Genomic DNA, 15459 nt, shown 5'->3' with positions numbered 1-15459 from the left:
TCCCACCCCTTAAATGAAAGTAATATGAGGTAGGTTATATCAGACTAATCCTCCCACTGGTAGTACTTACAAACTCTGGACCAAAAAAAAAAAAAAAAAATCTGAAGATACATGACAGTGAGCAAAAAGCTGACAAAAACTATACAGAGCTGACACTTGGAAGAAGGGAATGGCACTAAGATTCCTGTTTTAGTTTTTCACCTGAGGGCAGACCCTAGCTGGGCAGAGGATCTAAAACTCAGATTGAAACATTCAGTCTTACTGGCTATAGAATCAGAGAATAGAGTTCAGGAACAACTCAGCAGCTGGAAAGTAAAGAAGGAAAACATAAGGAAAAGTAATGCTCACGAAGCACAAGTTCCATATTCTGTGTATAAACTCTGCCCAATTCTCTAATTGCCCTCTGAACCATGTGTGTAGGGGGGCAGACCAAACAGCCCCCTTAAGGCTAAATGAACTAAACTAAACTGAGATTTTGATTGCTGCCTACTGCAGGGAAGGCAGTTAGAAGTTTAAGTTCAGCCAAATTAACTGCCAGCTAACACAAAACATTAATATTCTTCAGAGGAATATAACTGAATCCAGAGTTTCTGCAAAGTATCAATCACAATATCCAAGATAAAATCCAAAATTACTATACATAAAAGAAACAAAAAAAAAATGTGAACCATATTCAAAGAAAAAGCAATCAGTGGAGACCAACTTGAATGGGCCCAAATATTAGAATTAGGATAAGGATAAAGATTTTAAAGCAGCTATTCATATTATAATTAAGAACATGAATGCTGTAATAAGTGAACTGAAAGGAAAACTCAGCAGAGAAATAAAAATTACTTTTAGGAAAAGGAAAAAGAAATTCTAGAACTCAAGAATACTATATTCAAAATAAAAATTTATTGGATGATTTTAATAGCAAATTAGAGATTACAGAAGAGAATAAATTAACTTGAAAGTAGTTATATAGAAATCCAGTCTGAAAAACAGAGCAAAAAATGTTATAAAAATATGAACAGTCCCCCAAGTACCTTTGGGACATGTAACTGGAGTCCAAGAAGGACAGGTGAAAGAGAATGTGCAAAAAAATACTTTAAAAAAATACTAAGCAGTAAGCACAACCAGCACCTAGATCTTGCTTTCTAAACACCATTTTCCAATAATAGGAAACAGGCCTGCTTGGAGAAATGCTGATTCTAGGGCTGGGGCAGGGAAAAATAGAATATGAGTCTGAAGAATCATATAGGCCCAGAAAATAAGGAAGTTAAAAAAAAAGAGGGCAGCTTACAGGGACACAGGAACCAACCTGAAAGAGCTTCCAATGGCTAAAGTTGGAACAATTTGAATGGGAAAATAAATAATGACAGCACTGGATTAGAATCCAAGCGGAAAAAAAAATTTGTCTACTTTGACATATATATATAAAAAGAATGCACAAATAAATAAATGCAGGGTAGAGGATGACATCTTCCTTACAGAAAAATTCTAAAAGAATAACAGATGTATATGCTATGTTTTCCAAAAGGTAGAGCTTAATTCCCCTCCCCTTGAGTATGGGCTGGACTTTGTGACTTGCTTCCAAAAAACAGTAAATGGAAAAGGAAAAACATAAGGTTTACAGTAGAGAAATCTGGCAGACACAACTTGACCACATGATCAAGTTTAACATCACCAGTTATAAGTCATATTGATATTTTCCACTGCTATGAGGCAATGAGAAAGACACCCTACCTATGTAGTATTCCCAAAATGCATAAACTCAATCTGAGCATGAGAAAACATCAGACAAACTCACACTGAGAGACATTCTGAAAAATACTTGACCAGCACTGTTCAAAAGTGTCAAGGCTACAAAAAGCAAGTATAGTGTGAAAAACTGTCACAGAATGGAGGAGTCTGAGGGAAATGATGATAAAATGCAACATGAAATCCTAGATAAGATCCTAAATTAGATCCTAAAACAAACAAACAAAAAGGACGTCAATGGAAAAACTGTAGATAATAGCAATGCTACTTTTTTAGTTTAACAAATATACCATGATTATGCATGATGTTAACATTAGGGGAAGCTGGGTGATAAGTATACTATGTTTGCAACATTTTGGTAAATCTAAAAGTATTTCAAAAGAAACCATTTATTTTTAAAATAATTAAAATTTTCTACATTTAGTGAGAGATATAAACTTAAAATTCAAGCAGGATAAATACAAAGGAAATCATACCTATGCACGGCATTGTCAACAACCGAAAACCAAAAATTAAAAAAAGAAAATCTTGAAAGCAGCCAGAATGAAATATTATACACAGGAGAACAATGAAACAAATGACAGTTGGCTTCTCATCACAGTTAACACCTGACTTCTCAACAGAAACAATGGAGGTCCCAGAAAACAGTGGAATGATATCTTTTATGTGCTGAATGAATGGGGGGGGGATATTTGCCTCAAATATATTAGCCCTAAAATCTTACTTATGTCATTAATTTGTTAGGAAGTCCCTATTCTTGTACTTAACAAAATGGCAGCCCATTTCTGGTTAAATTATCCAAAATTCCAAATGAGTGGAGGCTGTACTAATTTCTACTTGATTCAAAATTGAAATTTTCTCTTATTTATTTTTATTATTTCTATTTTAAAACAAATATATTCTAAAACACTTACCCTCCCTCCAAAATATCTACCTCCTTCCTCCTCTCCGTCAGCAGAAATTCTTGCGAATATTCTCGTGAATATTGGTTTCTACAAACAGACATAGCATGGAATTGTTTTTTTCCACAAAGGTTTGGGCAAGATATTAAACTTTCCAGCCCCTTATAACTTGTATTTCAGCTCATTTTCCTATCTCCTCAATTTGGTAGGAATTGTTCTCTGGTGCCCTTAAACAGTTAATAAACTGTTAAAGCTGAAGTCATGTTAAACAGCAGAAACAGACCAATCAAATGATAGCCATTATCTCTGGTCCAATTTTAATCTTTGAGTTTAGAATATGCCTTCAGTCATTTTATTTGGTTTCTTGCATTTCGACCTTAAGCTTTTCCCCTTTGTTCATTCCTATTTATTTTTCTTTTACTTCGAGTAAAAATGCAGTGCTAAAACAACATTAAGCTGTATGTTTTAACTGTACAAGTACCAGTGTATTCAGAGTTTAAATTCCCTCTGGAACCATAACTCTAACAGCTCCCCCCTCCCCATATAAATAAATGCCACAATAGGGTCTTTCATTGCAAAACCCATACCCGTGAGGCAATGTCATTTATCACTGAGTAAATAATGCAAGAAAACATAATGAAAAGGGGACTTTGCTTTAATCCCTTAACTATAAATAAAAATATGTAGCACTTTGCAAGATTACCCTATGTGGTATGATATTAACTTAAATACCAATTTTCAAACCAAACTGTAAATAAGATAAACTATGCTCTCTGGTCTCAAGTTTTAAATAGTCCCTCTTTTCTTTAAATTTACTGCTTTCATGAAGCATGTAAGAGTGACTGCATATAATTTGTGATCATGTAATGAAAGACCCTATTGTGATATGTATATGCAAAAAAATGGGAGGTAATGTTGTTGTGGGAATCATAAAAAGTGCTTGTGAAGTAGATGGATACAGTGAAGCCAAGTCAGAGTCTGAGTCAAAGACCTTTTCCTGGATTAAAAAAATGAAAATCACTGTCAGCTGTGGCTTGATTTATGTATTATAACCAGTCAAGGGTGGGAGGGCAGTCTAAAATAAGAACACCAAAAACAAAAACTGATTTTACTCACAACAGTATATGACTACCCCGAATTATGCTTAAACATGATGTGATATGATGGACTTCAGCTTCCCTGCTGGCAGCTTATGTTTACTCTGGCTTTCCTGATCACATCTTAGCATCCAGATGCCATTTCTCTTTGGTACCTGATGTGTTTATGCTCATATTATCAGCATGCATTGGGTTGCCAAAGATCAAATTGGAAGGGATTTCACTCTATTTTCAAAGAGGGAAGACTTTATCCCTTTGATTGCTACTTGCTTGCAAAGTAGAGAATGTTTCAGTTTTCTGAAGAGTGCCACTTAAGTTAAATTATAGCAGAATGATCAGTAAAGGATTCCTACAAGAACTCATTATAGTTACAAAGAAATGGAGATTTTACTTTTTTACTCCACTTTCAAGAAGTTATACCTGCCCATGTAGCTTGACAAATCAGCGGACTGGAAAGGTTTGTTTTTGTTTTTGTTTTGAGACAGAGTCTCACTCTGTTGCCTGGGCTAGAGTGCCATGGCACCAGCCTAGCTCACAGCAACCTCAAACTCCTGGTCTTAAGCAATCCTACTGCCTCAGCCTCCCAAGTAGCTGGGACTACAGGCATGCACCACCATGCCCAGCTAATTTTTTCTATGTATTTTTTAGTTGTCCAGCTAATTTTCTGTCTATTTTTTTATTATTATTTTTCTTTTCGTAGAGATGGGGTCTCGCTCTTGCTCAAGCTGGTCTCAAACTCCTGAGCTCAAGCAATCCTCCCGCCTTGGCCTCCCAGAGTGCTAGGATTACAGGCACGAGCCAATGCGCCCAGCCTGGAAAGTTTATTTTTAATGCCTACTGAACTGCAACATCTGATTTCTCCTTAAGAGATGTCTTGATGAACACTGATGTATTTGTTTCCTGGTACTATCAACAATTAAAGATTTCAAATGAAATTTCTAATTTTAAAACTAGAAAATAACCTTTCTGTGTCAAAATTGTTAAAGACATGTCCATAGAACACCAGAAAGAACTAATCAATCACAGCATGGCCTGTTGCAGGTATACCTCTTTCATCAAGTTTGACTTTGTCCTTATGCAATCCCTTTATCCTTTCCTCTTCCCTCAGCCCTGGTCATCTTGCTCAACACACAAAACTTTGCCTATACTGTACAGCCAACTCTCCATTATCCTTGGACAAATAACTTGATTTGTCAGTCAAAAGAAACTAGAGAAAAGCAGTGAAAACATCTGTTAGAGATAATCTATTTAGAAGAACAAATAATTGATATTTTTTGGGTGCTTATTATATATCTAGTACTCTCCTAATCTCCTGCAATTTTTATTTTTCTTATTATCCCCATTTTACAGCCGAGGAAAAGATGCCCTGAAAACCTCAGTGACCCAAATTACCAAGATTTGAACTCAAGCAGTTAGACTCTAGTGTGTTCTTAACCACTATGTCCACTGCCTCTACTGCACAGCAATCTGTGGAGGAACCACGACATGCTACTTTGTATCAATGTCACTTGGAAAACCAGAGGCCCATCACCTACCATAGCAAAGGCAAGGGGAAACCAAAGGGCTGGATTCAGGATGGTGAAGGGAGAATAATTAGGTCAGGGGAAGGAGAGCTGGACACATACAATAGACACTGCATGTCTGCCCAGCTCTTGTACCATTCTAATACTTAAAACAAGAAATAGCTCACTGAAAATGAGAAATCCAGTAGCAGATTATTTTGATAAGTCTTGAGTCTTGAAGCATTTTTCAAATTTTACAATGTTTAGAGCACCTAAAATATCGTACTTGCATTTTTTCATAACTTCAGATAACTTTTGATATATATTTTCAAATATTAGATATAATTTAAACTAAATAATTTTACTAACACCCATTTTGTACTATATTTTTATTCTTCTTTTAACCATGATTAGGGATTAAGTAACCCCACTCCATTCCTCTCCCCATTACTTTGTTATTCAATAATCATTGTTACTGAGTATAGACTAGAGGAAGAAGTTGAATAGCCCAGAGTGGACACCATGGTCAACAATGTCAAACCATTTCATCGATGCTCTCACTAGGGTTCCCAAGACCCTGCCTGCTTAACTTGGACCACATCTATTGCATCAATGCTAGTCCCAGGCATGCCCCATCTTGCATTTTCCCATTTGAGTCCATCTCGATTTGCAAATTCCTATCTAAGTGTCTTCTTCTAATCTCCCCGTTTGTTGCGTGGGTAGTTACCTGGGGTCAATCTGTCCCTGTCCTCACCCTCAGGTCCATCCCATGGCCTCTTTGGCTCCACTTTGGCTCCCAGCCATGGAACAGGACCACCTCCTCTTTCCCTCCCACATTGACTTCCCCACCGATCAGCTGATAGGAACTTTTCAAGTTGCTTAGGTTTTCCTACTGGAAAAAAACAACAACAACAAAATGTACTTTCCCTTGCTGGGCTCAACAGCTACCATTCTAGTTTTTGCTTTTGTTTTGATCAAAACTTTTCCAACCAGTAAGTTATACCCTCTCCTATTTTATTACCAAAGCATTTCTTACAATTGTTGAAATCTGATGTCTGACCATCCCACTTAACTAAAAATTTACTTTTAAACATTCACAATGACTTACTTTTTGCCAAATCTAGCTTGACCTCAGCCTTTATTTTCCTTGACCCTGTGCATCTGACACTACTAACATCCCAACACCTCCAGTGATTCCCAGGACTCTGTATTGTCTATATCTCCTCTTAGGTCTCTGCCTCCAGAACACTGAGTGTCCCCCAGGGCTTAGTCCTGAGCCCTCTTTTCCCAGAGTCTTTCTCTTGCTCACATCTCAGGTACTCAACTAATCATTCTATAAAAAGGACTCACATTCTTATCACTATCTCTGATCCCTAAGTGCCTGTCTCCTATCTCCAAAGCAATGCTTTTCCAACTATCTGTGAAGGGCTGGTTATTTTTTTTCCCTTATCTTCTACTTTTATAAAACATAATAAAAACAAATCACCAAAAACAGAAATAAAAAGGATACACAAAATACAAGCCCCAATTTTTTTATTAGATTCAACATGAACATAATCAGAGCAAACCATAGCATGGAAATAAAGAAAAGAATTACTACAAATGTGATTACTCTCTATTTCTATACTTATTTCTCTGCAAACCAATTACAGTTTGTGGGTAGGCACTGGCTGGTGACTGTTCATCCAGGAGCACAGCCCTAGAGGCCTTGAGGGCATCCTCCTGTTCTGTTGCCATCCCCTCAGCACACACCAATTCCCATACTTCCGCTGGGGCAGCCTCATCTCCCACCGTGTCCAAAAGTTTTGCCTCCTCTTGACTTCTCTTTTCTTTGCAACTCCATCCAAACCATTGTCAACTTTTAAACTCTATTTCTTCAAATTCTTTTTTTATCCAAGCTTTCTCTGTACTGACTGCAACAACTCTGACCCAGAAGCTGAGACCACCTACTTGAACTATTATATTATACAACAACCTTCCAAATGAGTTTCCCAGTGTGGTAAGCAGTGAGCAGTGCTATTTATGAATATTTCCAGTTCTTTCACCCCAGCCATTCCCCTGAAACATAGAGGGGCCGCACTGAAACCCTTGTAACTGGTTACTGACATGTGACTAGCTCCAATGCTGAGTTGTAAATGGAAGTATGCGTGTGTGCGACCCTCCAGAGTGTTCTTTCCTCTCTCCTAAAGTCAACAAAATATGACATGTTGGCTGTTCTGTCAGCCTGGATCTCTGCATAACTGTGATGAGCAGAGTCCCCAGTGGAGCTGTGATGAACATGTACCATGAGCAAGTAACACACCTTTATTTTTTTTAAATGACAAAGATTTTGGCATTGGTGTTCACTACCACTAACTTAATCTATCTTGATTTATACAACCGTCCCAAGTCTCGCCTCTCTCCAAAACCATACCACTATGGTTAAGTGGTATGAAGCACTCATTTAATGTCATGTCCCTGCTTTAAAAAAAGATTTTTTTTTTTTTTTTTTTTTTTTGAGCTCAGGAGTTCGAGACCAGCCTGAGCAAGAGCGAGACCCCATCTCTACTTTAAAAAAAAAAAAAAATAGAAAGAAATTAGCTGGGCAACTAAAAATATATAGAAACAAAATTAGCCGGGCATGGTGGCACATGCCTGTAGTCCCAGCTACTTGGGAGGCTGAGGCAGTAGGATCGCTTAAGACCAGGAGTTTGAGGTTGCTGTGAGCTAGGCTGATGCCACGGCACTCTACCCCAGGCAACAGAGTATGATTCTGTCTCAAAAAAAAAAAAAAAAAAAAAGATTTTTTTTAAAAAAAAGGCCCTGAATGAATTTCCATGGTTTAAAGAAAAAAATGCAAATTCCTTGGCATTCAAAGCTCTCACCAACCTATTTTTTCAACCTTATCCTATCAGACTGATCTCCTTTTACCTGAATTTACCAGGCTCATTTCCAGCCATCATCATACTCCCTCCCCTGCCTCAGCAAAGGAACACTTCCCCTGTCTCCCTCCCTTCCTCACTCTACAACCCTCCCCTCTCTTCCTTTAAGCACAGATGGATTCTATTCACTCTACTGAACTTTCCTCAATAGCTCTAATAACAGCTGACACTTACTGAATACTTCCTAAGTGCCAGGCTTTGTTCTAAGCTCTTTCTATATCAATATATCAACTCATTTAGTCTTCACAAAAACTCTATGACATGGGTACTACACTATTATTAAACTCATTTTACAAGTGAGGGAACTAAAACACAGGGATTACATAAACTTGCTCAAGGTTACACAGCTGATAATTGATAAAGCCAGAGATGAACCCAGCAGCCTTCTTAACCATTGCCCTCTTAATTGCTTCTAAGAAACTCTCATCTCTGCTTTCTCTAAACTCCCACTACTCTGTGCTGATCTTTCTGGCATGTGATCTTGTGTCCTGCATGGTTGGCCACTGTTTAATGTGTGCAGGCCTTATCTACTAAGCTAGATTGTAAACTCCAGGGGTGCAGGAAGCCACTTTACCATTCTTTCTACCGCTCAATAAGAAAATGCTCCCAAAAGAATCACTTCTGTGATAAGCACAGTCCTGCTGGAAGGGGTACTCATTAATCATGTTTTTCATTTTCTATATTTTACGATGCTTTGACATCTTGGGGCCTTACTAATCCTGGAGAGATTGCTCCTCCCATGGCTAGCTAATTCCAAGACACAGTAAAGAATATGCCTATGAGCATGCCTTTCACAGGCAAACCAACCAATCCACAGTCCACACCCCCAACCACCTTCTTATCTAACTCTCACGCACCAAACCAATATTCCCCTGCCCTAAATTACCCCAGAGCCAGGTCTCATGCAACTAGAGACCACCCCTATAGCCCAGAGCCTTCCAACATTATTCAAACTAGCCAATCCTAAATCTGCTTAGCCTGCCCTACCTTGCCTTTCCCACAGAAACCCCAATAAAGCTCCTGCCCACACTTTCCCCTTGCTCTTTCTGCCTGCGGACTGACCCAGGTGCATCCTCACGTGGCCTTGTGTGGCATGGTGTGCTCCTCCCTCTTGGGAACTGTAAGTAATACACTACTCTTTCATAGGCAGCTTGTCTCTGTGTCTGTCATCTTACCATACCTGATCAAAACAGATCTGAGGTATCATCCTTGGCAATGCAAATGACACACTCAAGATGGGGAGGATTCTTGTGGCTCTTTCTTGACTTCGTCAATCTCCACTGGTAGTAGAAAGAAATAGTTTCGGGTGGGGGTGTGGGGAGTGGCAGGTACAGGTACAATTCATTGAACAGAAGAAGTTGAGTGAGCTTCCCATTTAGCATAATGAAGACAGACACCCAACTTGGCTTCCAGTTACAATTTTAGCAGTTAGTATGTTAGCACTGAATTGGTAACTATAAAACAACTGTCAAAACTCTAAATCTTTAACTACCCTATATTTGTTAGCCCTTTTCTATTTTTCCATAAGGATTAGCAGTAAAAATTCTAATCCCAAAAGGGTTTGAAAACAACCATCAGGATAACAAGGAAAGGCGAAAGCTAAAGAGAGTGTGGCCAACCCATAGCCAGTCTTGGGAAAACAGAACTCCGGGAGATGGGCGGGTGGAGACCACTCTGAGGAGAGAAAACCAAGTTAAGCCCCCGCAACCTGCCTCCAGAAAGAAAGCACGAAGAACCTGACCTGGATTTAAGAAGCAGTCTCAGTCCTGAGAGGCCCGAGGGGTTTCCTGGCACGCTCTCTCCTAGACAGAGCTAACCAGCATGAATAAATGCTTAACAGACACTTTTTGAATGGATACTTCAATCATGTAAAACTGAAGGTGGTTTTATGATATTCATGTGGATGTACTATAGTTCATTTTGTCATATCATTAATTTATAATATTTTTTCTTGTCCTTTTCTAATCTCCCTTGAGAAAAAAATGTACTGCTTTTCTCCTATAGCACAGGTGGTGTGATTTTTCACAGCGCTCTGATGTTCCAGTGTTTGTATGGAATATCTACATAGTCACCCATGTGCGTCTGAAATAATGTCAGAGAACTCCCACCACACAAATGCTCCACATTTCACAGACTCGGGGAACAAGGCAGGGACAGATCCACACAATGGATATCCAGGAGAATCGATCCCAAAACTTCCCTCAAATGTGTGGTCCCGAGCCGGCAACACGAATCTAGCCTGCCTTAGGGAAAGCAGGTGGACCAGAGTCCGTTTGGGAATTCAGAATTCCTCTGGACTCTTCAGAAATCTTTGAGAAGGCACTTAACCTTTATACACTAGTATTAACAACAATTGGCACCTGCATTTAACATCACTGGGTGCTTGCTATGAGATAGGCAAGGCACATAAGTACATTTTGGCATTTAATCCTTACTACCCAATGGGGTAAGTACAGTCATCTTCATTTCACAGATAAGTAAATTGAGGCCCAGAGAAGTTAAGATACTTCCCTAAATTCACACAGCTATTAGATGGTAAAGTTGAGATTTAAATTCATATGATCTGACCCCGGACTCTTAGCACACTACACTCCACTGCCTGAAGCCCATGCAAGCCTAGATCAAAATGGCCATTTAAAGCACAGAGAAGTATATATATTACAGCCTAAACCCATAAGCTGAAGCAGACAGGTAATAGTGAAACAGGTCAAGAACTACCCCTATTTCTCCACACAAACATGGATAGCCACCATCACCAGCGTCTTTCCCACCATCCCCCCAGTGTCTTAAACACCACCATATTCTGCCGATCATTGGCAAAGCAAGTTATATTATTATATACTGCAGGTCCTACGTTTTTAAGGACTGATTAAATCTTAAACATTAAACCAAATGGAAGGCATATTTTAATCCTGATCTAATAAAGCTGAACTATATAAAATTGCAATATCAAAATATCAAATAGCACTTTACATATTTACATTGTTAAAGCTAAAAATCATGTATTAATGAAAATGTAATAAGGTAACATTCCATATATCCTGAATAGGCGAAATACAATCCAGAAACCATTCTTACCATCAGTCACTGGACTAGATATTTTAAGAATTGAAAGATGGTATAAAGACACATAAGAATAGGCCGGGCGCGGTGGCTCACGCCTGTAATCCTAGCACTCTGGGAGGCCGAGGTGGGCGGATCGTTTGAGCTCAGAAGTTCGAGACCAGCCTGAGCAAGAGCGAGACCCCATCTCTACTAAAAATAGAAAGAAATTATATGGACAGCTAAAAATATATATAGAAAAAAAATTAGCCGGGCATGGTGGTGCATGCCTGTAGTCCCAGCTACTCGGGAGGCTGAGACAGGAGGATCGCTTGAGCTCAGGAGTTTGAGGTTGCTGTGAGCTAGGCTAACGCCACGGCACTCACTCTAGCCCGGGCAACAGAGTGAGACTCTGTCTCAAAAAAAAAAAAAAAAAAAAAAAGACACATAAGAATAAAAAATTAGAAAACAAACCCATGTTTTAGGCCTACTTATAACCAAACAGAAGTAGCAGGCTTGTCAATATATAGTTCTTTCACTAAAATTTCTTCCCACAACTCTCCAGAGGAAGAATAAGATTTCTACAGACAAACTCTGAATGGCTGGGAGGGCTGTCATGACATTGCCCAAGTCTTCTCTTCAACAACTGAACAACCTCAGGTCTCACATGACAGTTTCCAAAAGCTTAATAATCCTAGTCACATGCTAGTTCAACCATTGCCCCCCACTGCAGAATGGTTGGCCCAGGTTTTGAGTACCATGGTTAAGATAAGGAAAAAGGAAAAACCATTATTCCACGAAGTCTTTTGCACCCACAGGCCCAAGATAAATACTGTTGAACACTTTTGTGGATATAACTCAATTAATGTAGACTTTAAAAATAAAAAGAATTGGCTTAATATTTAAAGATGAAAGCTTTATCAGACCACCCAGTCATTTTTGTTATGCTAGGATAAAAATTAACAAAACATTTAGAACTAATATAATTTATTATTGCCTATAAATATTCACATACTAGAAACAGGACCTAGATTAATAGAGTTGGATCACAGGATTCAATAGGGTAAAAATGAAGAGATGGGAAAATAAAATAAAAATATAGACAAAAATATCAGCCTTTTCAGTAAGATTTCCTCTTCCAGAAATGTTGAAGAATACTCTTTTTAATAGAAACTATTTTTGAAATTCAGTCTTTAAAGAAGTAATGTGAAAATATTTTCTTTTTTAATAATAAATGATCTGCTATGGAAGAAAAGTAGCTGCTCCAGCTCTTAGAAAAGCATATTTTACTAGTGCAAAGAAATTATAGATACAAACTCCTCAAATCCATGATCAGAAGGGACTCTAAATCCAATTTGCACTTACTACATGAATCCCCTCTAAAATACCCCTACAGAGTCATCCAATGACTATTTGAAAAAACCCAGATATAGTTAATACTACTTAAAAACACATACACACAACAAAACAACCTAAATGCCCATCAACTGATGAATGGATAAACAAAATGTGGTATATCCATACAAAGGATAAAATACTACTCGGCCATAAAAAGGAATGAAGTACTGACACATGCTACAATATGGATGAACCCTAAAAACACTGTGCTAAGTGAAAGAAGGCAGGCACAGAAGGCCACATATTGTATGATTCCTTTTACATGAAATGTCCACAATAGGCAAATCCACAGGAACAGAAAGTATTAAAGATTAGTAGTTGCCAGGGAATGGGCGGAGGGGGAAAGGGGAGGTTTCTGCTAATGGGTACAGGGATTCCTTCTGGGGTGATGAAAATACCCTAAAATTAGACAGTGGTGATGGTTGTGCAACTCTGTGAATACACTAAAAACCACTGAATTATACTTAAGGGGTGGATTTTATGGTACGTGAATTATGTCTCAATAAAGCTGTTACTTGAAAAGCAGGAAAATAAACAACAGCAAACCATTTAAACAAAGTTTTACAGCAGTTTTCTCACAAGTGTCCTACCGAAGATAGAAAATCTTACTTAATTTGGAACAAAATATTCAGTAAAAGCAAATAAATGATATTAGAAAGGATTATTACAAGGTTAGTGTTTTAAAAGGACTAGTTAAAAGAGATTTTTCTGAAATGGAATTGCTTTAAAGGGGAATTTGCAGTTACAGACCATGCTATGTCAACTACACATCTCCTCCCAACATGACACAGCACTTCAACTTCATAATTTACTTTATCATTTTTAAGACTATTTATAAAATTGTGAGCCATGAATATCTGTTCAAAGCAGTACTTCCCAAGCTTTGGTCATGTACGTACCACCTTCATTCAGTACTTTTGCCTTCCCCATGCCATCTGTGTTACTGTTTATTAAATATATTTCTAGGCCGGGCGTGGTGGCTCACACCTGTAATCCTAACACTCTGGGAGGCCGAGGTGGGCAGATCGTTTGAGCTCAGGAGTTCGAGACCAGCCTGAGCAAGAGCGAGATCCCGTCTCTACTAAAAATAGAAAGAAATTATATGGACAGCTAAAAATATATATGGAAAAAAATTAGCCAGGCATGGTGGTGCATGCCTGTAGTCCCAGCTACTCGGGAGGCTGAGGCAGGAGGATCGCCTGAGCCCAGGAGTTTGAGGTTGCTGTGAGCTAGGCTGATGCCACGGCACTCTAGCCCGGGCAATAGAGCGAGACTCTGTCTCAAAATAAATAAACAAATAAATTTCTAAAATCCACTTGACCATTGACTCACATTTTTTTTCTTAACCTCATCTTAGGCAATAATATCCATAAAATCATGAGTTTGATGTCCTAGCATATTTTTCCCATGAAATATTAAAATATACAAAAGAATTAAATTCAAAAGATGCTTATCCCTGTACCACTTTCAATCATTGTACATACAACTTGAGAAACACTGGTTAAAAAAAAAAAACAGCTTAGCCCAGTAACATACGACTTTAAAAAGTGACAGGAAAATTAGAATGTTCAGAAAACTACTTTTCAGGAGAAATTTAGGACTAGTCTATTCCTTAAAGTGAGAGGCACGTTCAGAGGGAACAGCAGAGCTGGCACTTGACCAAGACAAAGTACTTGAGAACAGTATCACAGGCTCTGCAGAGGAAAATGGAGGGAGTCGGCCTCCATGAGGGCAGCAGCTGAAAGAACAAGGATGCTTCTTGGGTATGGTGTGGTACAGTCCAGGTGCTGCCACGCTCCTGAATGACAAACAGAGCTGAACGTGGCAGAAGGCCGACTGTCTGATGGCAGTGCTCTCCCTGGACTCTGTTCCCTTCCTGCCGACGCCAGTCAAGAAAGTGTGCAGAGAAGCCTACTCCTAAAGTAGTGACTCTAGGGCACAGAGAGAGCCTGGGCATCTATTCCTCCCATCTAAAGGAAATATGGGTTCAATTTCTTCTTGAAATATTAGTGTGGAGGGTGGCTTGACACAGTTTCCTAAGACCTTAGCCCCATTCCTGACTGGGGATGTCATTTGACAATATTCCCTGTCTTCTCCCAAAAAACATATTGAAGGCACTGGAATATTTAATCATCCTTTTTTTTTTTTTTAACTCCCTTTTCCCATTGCAAAGAGAAAACAACTGCCTCTGTTGGTAGCTATCCACCCCGGAAGGTGAAACAAGAACATGCCACTGTCTTTATTCTCACCCATTTCAAGCAGAATCCTGGCATAAAGGTACTAACTACAGACTTTCTCCAAAGAGAACAGAAAAAAAAGGGGGGGAGGGGGAAATGTTTCCTGTCCCATTCTTGTTTATTAATGATTTTTCTGGAAGATAAATACAATTTTATTTTGACAATTCTATACAAGAAAAAAATTAGGCCACGTTTGGTAGGTCACACCTGTAATCCCAGCACTTTGGGAGGCCGAGGTGGGAGGATTGCTTGAGGGCAGGAGTCTAAGACCAACCTGGGCAATACAGCCAGTCTCCGACTCTACAAAAAAAATTTTTTTACATTAGCTGGTTGCGGTGGCACGTGCTTGTGATCCTAGCTATTTAGGAGGATGACGCCAAAGGACTGCTTGAGCCTAGGTGTTGGAGGTTACTGTGAGCTATTATCATGCCACTGTACTCCAGCCTGGATAACAGAGCAAGAAAAGTATTGTAAGTCATTTTAGATGAATGCACTTCTGCCCTGACAGTGACCTTCAGGTACTAGCCTTTGAGAACTGACATACATTTTCTTACCACTCTTGATCAGCCTTCTAGGCTTCTAGCACATGCCTTGGAGTCTGTGGGAAAGGGCATACTTCT

This window comes from Eulemur rufifrons, chromosome 7 (assembly GCF_041146395.1).
Source record: "Eulemur rufifrons isolate Redbay chromosome 7, OSU_ERuf_1, whole genome shotgun sequence".
NCBI lineage: Eukaryota > Metazoa > Chordata > Mammalia > Primates > Lemuridae > Eulemur > Eulemur rufifrons.
This window is presented reverse-complemented; position numbering follows the sequence as displayed.